At 43.6% G+C, this 13,094-nt stretch overlaps 1 protein-coding gene across 2 annotated transcripts in view; it reads right to left on the bottom strand.

Annotated features, from left to right (window-relative positions):
- The window catches only part of LOC110518424 (protein mono-ADP-ribosyltransferase PARP14), a 49,424-nt gene extending 37,427 nt beyond the window's left edge, over positions 1-11,997 (bottom strand). For both annotated transcript variants that reach the window (XM_090197304.1, XM_090197305.1), the window contains exon 1: positions 11,726-11,997. The gene's annotated coding sequence lies outside the window, so the exon portion shown is untranslated. The remainder of the gene's footprint in view (positions 1-11,725) is intronic.
- Positions 11,998-13,094: the final 1,097 nt, after the last annotated feature.

The following is a 13,094-nucleotide window of genomic DNA, read 5'->3' as shown; positions in this document are numbered from 1 at the left end:
TCACAATGGCAGTCAAGCACACAAGCTAACTGGCTAAAGTTGGCTAGCTTGTTAGCTACTTACAGACATACAGTAAATAAGAGAAAAACACTCTCTAACCCTTTATATTCAATTTTTTAGGCAGATGTTTACTTACACCTGTCAGAACACCTGTCAGAACAACCGAGTTTAGGGCGTTTTGTAAATTCCTCAATTATTCTTATTATACTGATTTTTGTCCTCTGACGTCCTTGGGTAGGCAGAGGGAGTCTGGAAGGGCATCAAGGAATCTTTGTGTTGTCTGTGAATTTATAACACGACTTTTGCTGCTCCTTGGATGGTGTCTGAGCAGATTATTTGTTGCAATTGCAAACGTGATAAAATGGTGGTCCGATAGTCCAGGATTATGAGGAAAAACATTAAGATTAAGAAACTATGACATTGGGGGACCGGGAGCTGTTGGCTGTCATCAAGGCCTTGAAGGCGTGGAGACATTGGCTAGAGGAGGTTAGACACCCTTTTCTCATCTGTACTGACCACCGCAATCTGGAGTACTTCCGGGCAACGAGAAGACTGAACCCTCGCCAGGCAAGGGGGCCATGTTTTTCACCCATTTTGTGTTCACCCTTTCCTACAGACCAGGCTCCCAGAACGTGAAGGCAGACGCATTGTCCCGGCTGTATGACACAGAGGAGCGGCCCATGGATCCCACTCCCATACTCCCAGCCTCCTGCCTGGTGGCGCCGGTAGTGTGGGAGCTGGACGCGGACATTGAGCAGGCGTTACGTGCAGAGCCCTCTCCCGTTCAGTGTCCCACTGGGCATCTGTATATCTCGTCTGCTGTTCGTGACCGGTTAATCTATTGGGCCCACACTTCACCCTCCTCTGGCCATCCTGGGATTGGTCGAACAGTGCGCTGTTTGAGCGGGAGGTACTGGTGGCCTACCTTGGCTAAGGACGTGAGGGTTTATGTTTCCTCCTGCTCGGTGTGCGCCCAGTGCAAGGCTCCTAGGCACCTGCCCAAATGGGGGCTACACACCTTACCCGTTCCACAACGGCCTTGGTCGCACCTGTCGGTGGATTTTCTTACCGATCTCCCCCTCACAGGGTAACACCGTGATCCTGGTCATTGTGGATCGGTTCTCTAAGTCCTGTCGTCTCCTCCCTCTGCCCGGTCTCCCTACGGCCCTACAGACTGCGGAGGCCTTGTTTACGCACGTCTTCCGGTACTAAGGGGTGCCTGAGGATATAGTGTCTGATCGAGGTCCCCAGTTCACGTCTAGGGTCTGGAAGGCGTTCATGGAATGTCTGGGGGTCTCGATCAGCCTTACTTCAGGGTTTCACCCCGAGAGTAATGGGCAGGTGGAGAGAGTAAACCAGGATGTGGGCAGGTTTCTGCGGTCTTATTGCCAGGACCATCCAGGGGAGTGGGCGGCGTTCGTGCCCTGGGCCGAGATGGCACAGAACTCGCTTCGCCACTCCTCCACTAACCTCTCGCCCTTCCACTGCGTACTGGGGTACTAGCCGGTTCTGGCACCTTGGCATCAGAGTCAGACCGAGGCTCCTGCAGTGAACGACTGGTTCATGCGAGAGGAGGACACATGGGAAGCTGCCCATGTTCACCTTCAGCGGGCCGTGCTGCGCCAGAAAGAGAATGCAGACGTCACCGCAGTGAGGCCCCGGTGTTCGCACCGGGGGACTGGGTCTGGCTCTCGACCCGAAACCTGCCCCTCCGCCTGCCCTGCCGGAAGCTGGGTCCACGGTTTGTGGGGCCATTTAAAGTCCTGAGGAGAGTGAACAAGGTTTGTTATAGGTTACAGCTTCCCCCCGATTACCGTATTAACCCCTCGTTCCATGTGTCTCTCCTCAGGCCAGTGGTGGCTGGCCCGCTCCAAGAGTCTGAGGTGCGCGAGGTTCCTCCTCTGTTCCTCTGGACATCGAGGGGGCCCCGGCGTACTCCGTTCGTTCCATACTGGATTCGAGGCGTCGGGCGAGGGGCCTTCAGCATCTCGTGGAGTGGGAGGGGTACGGTCTGGAGGAAAGGTGCTGGGTTCCGGTCGAGGACATGTTGGACCCTTCAATGCTGCAGGAGTTCCACTGTCTTCGTCCGGATTTCCCTGCGCCTCGCCCTCCGGGTCGTCCCTGAGGTCGGTGTCGGCGAGCTGCTGGAGCCGCGCGTCAAGGGGGGGGGGGGGGGTACTGTCATGTCTTCCGCGGAAGTTGGTTCCTCTCCTTGTTCGGGCGGCGTTCGGCGGTTGGCGTCGCCGGTCTTCTAGCCATTATTGATCCATTTTTCATTTTCCATTTGTTTTGTCTTGTCTTCCCACACACCTGTTTTCAATTCCATCATTAGATGTTGTGTATTTAACCCTCTGTTTCCGCAAATGTCCTTGTCCGGAATTTTTTTTTGTAAGTGCCTGTGCACGTTATTTCTGGTGTGCGACTGGTTTTGTACCCATTGTATTGATTGTTCTGTTTACTGTGCTTTTATTATTAAACTGTGCCATTGTAACACAGTTTTTGCTGCGCCTGATTTCTCTGCCGCCAGTACGCACCCCTGACACCTAAGGCATGGTCCTAGGGCTCAGGCCCTGCTTAGTCTCCAAATCAGAAGTTTTAGAATGAGGAGGTTATTCCAGGTCGATTCACTGTCTATCCACCATGACATTCACTCTGATGAAACACGTACATGTTTGTAATATGCTCTATGTCCAGTTAATAACAGCTTTTAATATTAAAACCCCCCTGAGTGCCTGGACCTTAGATTATTTAGACCATGTCATGTCATGACCATGCCTACCGAAGTAGAAAACTGCAAAATAACTTCCAGTTTTGGCAACACATTATTATTATGTGTAAAAACACTCAATAAAAGATGCAAGAAAGCTATTTTCTTAAATGATCAGAAAAATACAGTTTTGCCGCTAAAGCCAATCGCTGGAAACATTAAATTTTTTACATGATCATGTTACAGCCAAGAAATTATGTAGCTGAATAAAGCCAAAGTTATTGTATGACAGGATTTTGTATTAGTTTATATTAGTTTAAGCACAATTGTTCAATCACAGTAATAGACTGAGCAAGGTCATTATATTTTATAGAGGGGAAATTAGGGTTATCTACCACACTGAGGTGTTTTATTGTAGCTTGAATATGAAAACCAGTCAGAACAAGTCAAAGAACGGCAACACCCATCCTGCTGTACTCCTTTACCCAACACCACATACATTGTTCAGTATGTTTGTTTGCTGTAGAGAGGTGTGTCAATAGCACAGAATACATTTGTAGAAGATTGCCTTTGAGGTAAAGTATCAGCATATTTTTGTTTGAACTTTCCAAACATTTCACGGAAAACTCTTAGTTGATCAATGTGGGCTCATTTACAAGAAAGACAATTAATTGGTCATTTAAATTTCCTCGTGAAATAGGTTTCTGAAACTGCTTAGAAATGCCTGAAATGGCTTTAAATAATCATTAAAATAAATGATATTAAATGAGGGTTTACCAAGTGTTTTGATTCAGATCTTGTAAGGTGATAATTGAATGCTAACATTACTGCAAATGAGATAAGGAAAAGTAAGAGATTTGCAACTTCTTTTTTCTTTCAAATCAGTGGCAGCATGAATTAAGTTAGCTTGAATTAGTAGCAGAATGAGTAAGTGATGTTTTACAGATATTACAAATCTGTTCTAAATATAAACAACCTTTTTAAAATGGCCAAATCACCTTTAAGTAAGGTCAAACTGAATATTGAGTTGATTTCAGTGGATTTTAGTTGATTTGGCAATGAAGTATTTAAGTAGAATGGTATTGCCACTTCACTCACTACCAATGATTATTAGCTAAATGACCAGTTTTCCAGTTCCATCAACTGTTTTCACGGTGAGGAATATACTAAATCAAATCAAACTTTATTTGTCATTTGCACCAAATACAACAGGTAGACCTTACAATTAAAGGTTTTATTTATTTATTTATTTTATATGACCTTTATTTAACCAGGAAGGGCTCATTGAGATTTAAAATCTCTTTTTCAAGAGCGTCCTGGCCAAGATAGGCAGCACCAAGTCATTACAAAAATGACAGACAAACAACATGAAAAACTACAAGTAATCTGTACATGTCGGTAGAGTTAAAGTGACTACGCATAGATAAACAGAGAGTAGCAGCAGTGTAAAAAAGGGGGGGATGCAAATAGTCCGGGTAGCCATTTGATTAGCTGTTCAGGAGTCTTATGGCTTGGGGGTAGAAGCTATTAAGAAGTATTTTGGAACTAGACTTGACGCTCCGGTACCGCTTGCTGTGCGGTAACAGAGAGAACAGTCTATGACTAGGGTAGATGGAGTCTTTGACAATTTTTAGGGCCTTCCTCTGACACCAACTGGTATAGAGGTCCTGGATGGCAGGAAGCTTGGCCCCAGTGATGTACTGGGCCGTACGCACTACCCTCTCTAGTGCCTTGCGGTTGGAGGCAGAGCAATTGCCGTACCAGGCAGTGATGCAACCAGTCAGGATGCTCTCGATGATGACGCTGTAGAACTTTTTGAGAACCTGAGGGCCCATGCCAAATATTTTCAGTCTCCTGAGGGGGAATAATCTTTGTCGTGCCCTGTTCAAGACTGTCTTGGTGTGTTTGGACCATGATAATTTGTTGGTGATGTGGACACCAAGGAACTTGAAGCTCTCAGACTGCTCCACTTCAGCCCCATCGATGAGAATGGGGGCGTGCTCTGTCCTCCTTTTCCTGTAGTCCATAATCATCTCCTTTGTCTTGAAGTTGTTGTCCTGGCACCACACGGCCAGGTCTCTGACCTCTTCCCTATTGGCTGTCTCGTCTTTGTAGGTGATCAGGCCTACCACTGTTGTGTCATCAGCAAACTTAATGATCGTGTTGGAGTCATGCCTGGCCATGCAGTCATGAGTGAACAGGGAGTACAGGAGGGGAGTGAGCAAGCACTCCTGTTGAGGATCAGTGTGGCGGATGTGTTGTTACCTACCCTTACCACCTGTGGTTGGCCCATCAGGAAGTTTAGGATCCAGTTGCAGAGGGAGGTGTTTAGTCCCAGGGCCCTTAGCTTAGTGATGAGCTTTGAGGGCACTATGGTGTTGAACGCTGAGCTGTAGTCAATGATTAGCATTCTCACATAGGTTCCTTCTGTCCAGGTGGGAAAGGGCAGTGTGGAGTGCAATGGAGATTGCATCATCTGTGGATCTGTTGGGGCTGTATGCAAATTGGAGTGTATCTAGGGTTTCTGGGATAATTGGTGTTAATGTGAGCCATGGCCAGCCTTTCAAAGAACTTCATGGCTACAGAAGTGAGTGCTACGGGTCTGTAGTCATTTAGGCAGAGAATTGTAATGGAATTCTGCCCTATGTGCACACAGGTGACCACAGGACACTTCTTTGATCAGAGGTTAGTTTGTTTAATAAGGATTGCAACCTGGAGTTTACACTTACAGTAATTTGCAAGCTAGACAGCTCAGCACAAAATATGGTGTTTTCCCTTGTTATCCCCTACTGAGGATCACCCCGCCCAGGGTGATGTCCCTTAACTTTAATACCATATAAGCTCATAATTAATAGTTGCTATTACAAAGATGTCTCTGCTAGGTGGAGTTCAGCTTCTTGTTATTTGCAGTTAGTTTCCCAATCCTTCTTCCTCCTATTGCTACAATGTGCTAGCAGAAGTAAGACTGGAACAGTATCAACAGGAACTGAAAGTATAGTTTCAACACACACACACACACAGGGTTCAATTCTCAGGCCGACTCTCTTCTCTGTATACATCAATGATGTCGCTGGTAATTCTCTGATCCACCTCTACACAGACAACATCATTATGTATACTTCTGGCCCTTCTTTAGACACTGTGTTAACTAACCTCCAGACAAGCTTCAATGCCATACAACTCTTCTACCGTGGCCTCCAACTGCTCTTAAATGCAAGTAAAACTAAATGCATGCTCTTCAACCGATCACTGCCTGCACCTGCCCGTCCGTCCAACATCACTACTCTGGACGGCTCTGACTTAGAATACGTGGACAACTACAAATACCTAGGTGTCTGGTTAGACTGTAAACTCTCCTTCCAGACTCACGTTAAGCATCTCCAATCCAAAATGTAATCTAGAATCAGCTTCCTATTTCGCAACAAAGCATCCTTCACTCATGCTGCCAAACATACCCTTGTAAAACTGACACTCCTACCGATCCTCGACTTCGGCGATGTCATTTACAAAATAGCCACCAACACTCTATTCAACAAATTGGATGCAGTCTATCACAGTACCATCCATTTTGTCACCAAAGCCCCATATATTACCCACCACTGCGACCTGTACACTCTCGTTGGCTGGCCCTCGCTTCATACTCTTCACCAAACCCACTGGCTCCAGGTCATCTACAAGTCTCTGCTAGGTAAAGCCCCGCCTTATCTCAGCTCACTGGTTACCATAGCAGCACCCATCTGTAGCACGTACTCCAGCAGGTATATCTCACTGGTCACCCCCAAAGCCAATTCCTCCTTTGGCCACCTTTCCTTCCAGTTCTCTGCTGTCAATGACTGGAATGAACTGCAAAAAATACTGAAGCTGGAGACTCATATCTCCCTCACTAGCTTTAAGCACCAGCTGTCAGAGCAGCTCACAGATCACTGCACCTGTACATAGTCCATCTGTAAACAGCCCATCCAACTACCTCATCCCCATACTGTATTTATTTATTTATTTATCTTGCTCCTTTGCACCCCAGTATCTCTACTTGCACATTCGTCTTCTGCACATATACCATTCCAGTGTTTAATTGCTATATTGTAATTACTTTGCCACAATTGTCTATTTATTGCCTTACCTCTCTTATCCTACCTCATTTGCACATGCTGTATATAGATTTTTCTACTGTATTATTGACTGTATGTTTGTTTATTCCATGTGTAAATCTGTGTTGTATGTGTCGAACTGCTTTGCTTTATCTTGGCCAGGTCGCAGTTGCAAATGAGAACTTGTTCTCAACTAGCCTACCTGATTAAATAAAGGTGAAATAAAATAAAAAATAAAATGCTTCTTTGCAGATGTCTCTGAGGAATATGAAGAGATGAAGAAGTGCTACGAGAATTTGCCCAGCAGCACCAATGCAGCAACAACAACTGCCTGATCAAGATAAAGCCTGTCTAAGAGCACAGCCATTCGGTGATTTGCAGGCTAATTAGATAATCACAAAGAATGTTTTGGTTTTTTGTCTCAATGTATTTTCTCTTCTCTGTCATTGCCTATTTGATATGCACCTTTAACTAACCCAACAGTACAATGACTTCATGTTTAATATTAGTAATGTAAAGGTTATGGGTAGAAGGAACTGGATAATGATAAACACTAGGATAAATGTTTGGATCAGCATGTTATAAATCTAGTATATTTGCTATACTCTATGTTAAGAGATGTTATTTTGTAATTTTGTCAATTTAAACTGTAGCGTAACTGGCTGCAGGGAAGTCAGGCACAGGAGAGCAGAACTGTAGGAAACGGAGCCCTTTATTACCGCGAACAAACACACAGCACTAAGGAAACGAAACAAATACGGGTTGATATAACCCGGCGCAAACCAGCCTGACGTGCACATACACGTAACAACAAACACTTCCACACACAGACATGGGGGGAACAGAGGGTAATATACATTCAGTCAGATGAGGGAATGTGAACCAGGTGTGTGGGAAAACAAGACAAAACAAATGGAAAATGAAAGGTTGAGCGGCGATGGCTAGAAGACCGGTGACGTCGAACGCCGAACGCCACCCGAACAAGGAAGTTGTGACATAAACTTTGTTACACAGCAGTATTTATCAAACCCATCGTTCTCATGCCTGAGGGACCGCTTACCAGTCACCTGTCCACAACAACAGTCCTTGTGCTGGTCCATCAACTGGATTTGACAAATGTTTAATACAGTTCTACTGTTTTTTTTTCTTCCTTTTCATATAGTCATTGTACATTAATATGAATAGGTACTGTATCTTTGTGTGATTTGTAACAATGTATGACGTTTTATATTGTAGATGTTAACTTAATAATACATCTCTTTAGTCTGTAATATATTACTGGACTCTACAACAGCATGGTGTGTTTTCTATTGATCATTCATTTCTGCTCACTCAATGTCATCTCTATCTCAGTTTGAAATGTAAATGTTTGCATGTCATGATTTTTCCAGCAATAACAATGACTGCTTACAGAATATATTCACTCATATGAATACACACAGCCATTTAAATATCAATACTTAACATCATTGGTAAATCTGAAGTAATACATCCAGCACAGGCCTGTGAACAGGAAAACAGTACAACATGTTTTGTATTCAACACACACATTACAAAGTTAACTCATCATAACCAGTGAACAACAACACCAGAAATCGTCACTGCTACAAAAGGACATGTATGGTGGTGCAGTGCTGTTTAAGCAGATACATGAGCCAGTTATTAATATACAAATCCCCCTAGCAACTGACTCAGGGTCAGTATCCAACTCTTTCACAGAATGACATCTTAGTGTATGCTGTATCCCACCCAGGATTGCCCTAGGTCGGATACATCAGCCCCTTGGTGGGGAAAAAAGACTTGCCTGGCTAATGCGCTTGTAAGTACCACAAGCTCTCCTCTCACTGTGTACCACGTGGGCCTGCGTGTCAGTCAGGCTACAAGAAGACTGCTTTGAGATAAGGATGTTATAGTTACTGCACACTGGAGACTTACATTGGTTTTCATTGTTAATGTTTTCTCTGTAAATCCTCTCATATACACTGGCAGCTTTCAGATATCTCAGTCATGTTTATATGTGAAAGGCAGCTACATTTCTGTGTGTGAGATATTCTAATCTAAAGGACATAGGCTTGTCTGTCAGCGACAGCTCCAACATGCAGGTTAACAGACCATCTGAAACCAAGGCATGGTTCTATTTATACAGTGTAAAATAAATATGAAAATAGTACATTCAATATTACATTATCATTAATTTGGCATTGACGTTTCTCAGCAAAACACATTAATGTATTAAAACGGCACACACCACACACAAACCTCTTTGAAATGTTACAGACTTCACACAGAGCAGAGATTGATAAAAGCCTTGTTCTGCACCATGAACCAGACGGAGAGAGCCCATCAACTGAAAAATTATATTAGAAATAAATATACCTTTTTTTACATGACAACTATCTATGTGACTACCAGCAGGGTCATTTGACATTGTAAAGGCTACAATAGCAAAGAATAAAGCTAGGGATCACAGAAGGATTATGTAAAGAGGGAAGAATACGTTTGTGTGCATGTGTGTATGCCTGTGTGCATCCATGTGTTCATACGTCCTTGCAGTAGCGTGTGTGTGAGCGTGTGAGCATGTGGGTGTGTGTGAGCATGTGGGTGTGTGTGTGTGTGTGTGTCTGTGTGAGCAAGAAAGAGAAAAGGGCAGTTATAAAGGCATGTCCATTTCTCAGGACCAGTAGAAGACTATTCACTTCTCTTCCTTCATGGGAAACAATGACCTCTATCTCTAGATTGTGTCTGTATCTGGAAAAAAACACAAGTGTGTTTTGCTGCACACAAACCTCATTGTCTTACGTCAGATGGAGCGTTGACTATGTTGAGGTTATGAGTGAAGGAGTGACACCACCTGTCAGAAGACAATCCATTCCCCTGATAAACGGTCTCAGAAGACAATCCATTCCCCTGATTAACGGTCTCAGAAGACAATCCATTCCCCTGATAAACGGTCTCAGAAGACAATCCATTCCCCTGATAAACGGTCTCAGAAGACAATCCATTCCCCTGATAAACGGTCTCAGAAGACAATCCACAGCCCTGACTGACAGTGTCAGAAGACAGTCTACAGCCCTGATAAACGGTCTCAGAAGACAATCCACAGCCCTGACTGACAGTGTCAGAAGACAGTCTACAGCCCTGATTAACGGTCTCAGATGACAATCCACACCCCTGTAAAAACGGTGTCAGACGACAATCCACAGCCCTGACTGACAGTGTCAGAAGACAATCCACACCCCTGTTTAACACGTTCAGAAGACAATCCACACCCCTGACTAAATGTCTCAGAAGACAATCCACACCCCAGTCTAACAGTGTCAGAAGACAATCCACACCCCTGACTAACAGTGTCAGAAGACAATCCACACCCCTGACTAACAGTGTCAGAAGTCAATCCTCACCCCTGACTAACAGTGTCAGAAGACAATCCACACCCCTGACTTTCAATGTCAGAAGACAATCCACAGCCCTGAATGACAGTGCCAGAAGACAATCCACACCCCTGACTAAGTGTCAGAACACAATCCACACCCTTGACTACACCCCAGACTAAATGTCTCAGAAGACAATCCACACCCCTGACTAAATGTCTCAGAAGACAATCTACACCCCTGACTAAATGTCTCAGAAGACAATCTACACCCCTGACTAAATGTGTCAGAAGACAATCAATGTTTCTTTAAAAGTTTTCACATTGGGTCTCTGAGTGGCACAGCTGTCTAAGGCATTGCAGTGCAGTGCTTGAGGGGTCACATAGAAAGTGAGGGAGGAACCTGTAATCCCAGAGAGTTCTGCTTCTTAAGGCTGTCTGAGCGCCTCACTCACTCTTTCTGTCACCGATCCCGTAGAGGTTAATAAAGATTGCAACCCAGAGTATAGACAGAGTAATTTGCAAGTAACACACTCAGTTCTCAGTTTTCCCTTTATATCTATGGTTCCCTTTATATCTATGGTTCACCCCGCCCAGTGTGATGTCCCGTAACTTAATACCATATAAACTCATAATTATGAGTTGTTAATACATAGTTGTCTCTGCTGGGCAGAGTTCGGCTTATTGGCAGTTAGTTACCCAATCCTTCTTCCTCTTATTGCTATCATGTGCTAGCAGAAGTAAGACTGGAACATAGCATCAACAGGAACTGGCTTGTATCCTCAAAACTCCTAATTTTATATAGTTTTGCTTGATTTTACAAGGCAAGTCAGTGAAGAACATCGTATTTTCAATGACGGCCTAGGGACAGTGGGTTAACTGCCAAGTTCAGGATCGGAATGACAGGTTTGTACCTTGTCAGCTCAGGGATTCGATCTTGTAACTTTTCGGTTACTAGTCCAACGCTCTAACCACTAGGCTACCTGCCACCCTAACAAAGAAAGATAGCTCTTTACATTTGTTATTAATTACTATGTAGCAATATGTGTAAACAAAACATCACGCGATAGGGCTTTAGTAATCATCAGTACATTTAAACAGCAGTTCTGTTTCAGGTCTCTTTCTCACACTTCATAGATTGGAACTGCGCTTTATCACACAGATAGAGTAATTGTATTGACTTAACCATGGATAAACATACAGGAGTACCTATGTACTAAGAATAACATTTCCTTACAGAACCCAAAAGGGTTATCCAAAAGGGGTATCCTTTTTTCTAAGAGGGTAGTTGTATCAGTGGAGGCTGCTGAGGGGAGGATGGCTAATAATAATGGTTGGAATGGAGCAAATGGAATGGCATCAACCACATGGAAACCATGTGTTTAATGTATTTGCACAAATTGCACTCCAGCCATTTCCACTAGCCCATCCTCGTCAATTAAGGTGCCACCAACCTCCTATGAGTTGTATCATTACAATTTTATGAGTTAAGGAATTAAAGAAGTAGGGAAGAGAAATAAAGAGAGAGGGAGAAGTCGAGAGGTTGGCGACTGTACTCACCCCTGTTGGTTTAGCTGACCTGAGATTGAGGTGTTCTGACCCTGACTTGGCTTCGGGATCCCGAGGGGGAGAGAAAAGACAGAAAGGGGAGATAGATAGTATACCACTGTCCTGTACTGATACCTAGAACACTCTCCCCTCAACAGCCTCCACTGATCTAGAGGAGAACTGTTTCATATGTACAGCTTTATTTGAAAGTATAGGAGACGGTAAGAGATGTGATGTATAGGAGACAGTAAGAGATGTGAAGTATAGGAGACAGTCAGAGATGTGAAGTATAGGAGACAGTCAGAGATGTGAAGTGTAGGAGGAAGTCAGAGATGTGTAGTATAAGAGACAGTAAGAGATGTGAAGTATTGGAGACAGTCAGAGATGTAAAATACATGAGACAGTCAGAGATATGAAGTATAGGAGACAGTAAGAGATGTGAAGTATAGGAGACAGTAAAGAGATGAGAAGTATAGGAGACAGTAAAGAGATGAGAAGTATAGGAGACAGTAAAGAGATGTGAAGTAAATAAGACAGTAAAGAGATGAGAAGTAAAGGAGACAGTAAAGAGATGTGAAGTATAGGAGACAGTAAAGAGATGTGAAGTATAGGAGACAGTAAGAGATGTGCAGTAAAGGACACACTAAGATATTAAAGTATAGGAGACAGTAAGAGATGTGAAGTATAGGAGACAGTAAGAGATGTGAAGTAAAGGACACACTAAGATATTAAAGTATAGGAGACAGTAAGAGATGTGAAGTATAGGAGACAGTAAGAGATGTGCAGTATAGGAGACAGTAAAGAGATGAGAAGTATAGGAGACAGTAAAGAGATGTGAAGTATAGGAGACAGTAAAGAGATGCGAAGTAAAGGAGTAGGTAAAGAGATGTGAAGTATAGGACACAGTAAGATATTAAAGTATAGGAGACAGTAAAGAGATGTGAAGTATAGGAGACAGTAAGAGATGTGACATATAGGAGACAGTAAGAGATGTGACATATAGGAGACAGTAAAGAGACGTGACATATAGGAGACAGTAAAGAGATGTGAAGTATAGGAGACAGTCAGAGATGTGAAGTATAGGAGACAGTAAGATATGTGAAGTGTAGGAGACAGTAAAGAGATGTGAAGTAAAGGAGACAGTAAAGAGATGTGAAGTAAAGGACACACTAAGATATTAAAGTATAGGAGACAGAAAGAGATGTGAAGTATAGGAGACAGTAAGAGATGTGCAGTATAGGAGACAGTAAAGAGATGAGAAGTATAGGAGACAGTAAAGAGATGTGAAGTAAAGGAGACAGTAAGAGATGTGAAGTAAAGTCTTTTCCTTTTGATCCTGACAAACTCTGCAGTCCCTGGCTGTGACAAGCATACCCATAAC

This window comes from Oncorhynchus mykiss, chromosome 13 (assembly GCF_057628025.1).
Source record: "Oncorhynchus mykiss isolate SJ-2025 chromosome 13, ASM5762802v1, whole genome shotgun sequence".
Classification (NCBI taxonomy): domain Eukaryota; kingdom Metazoa; phylum Chordata; class Actinopteri; order Salmoniformes; family Salmonidae; genus Oncorhynchus; species Oncorhynchus mykiss.
This window is presented reverse-complemented; position numbering and strand designations above follow the sequence as displayed.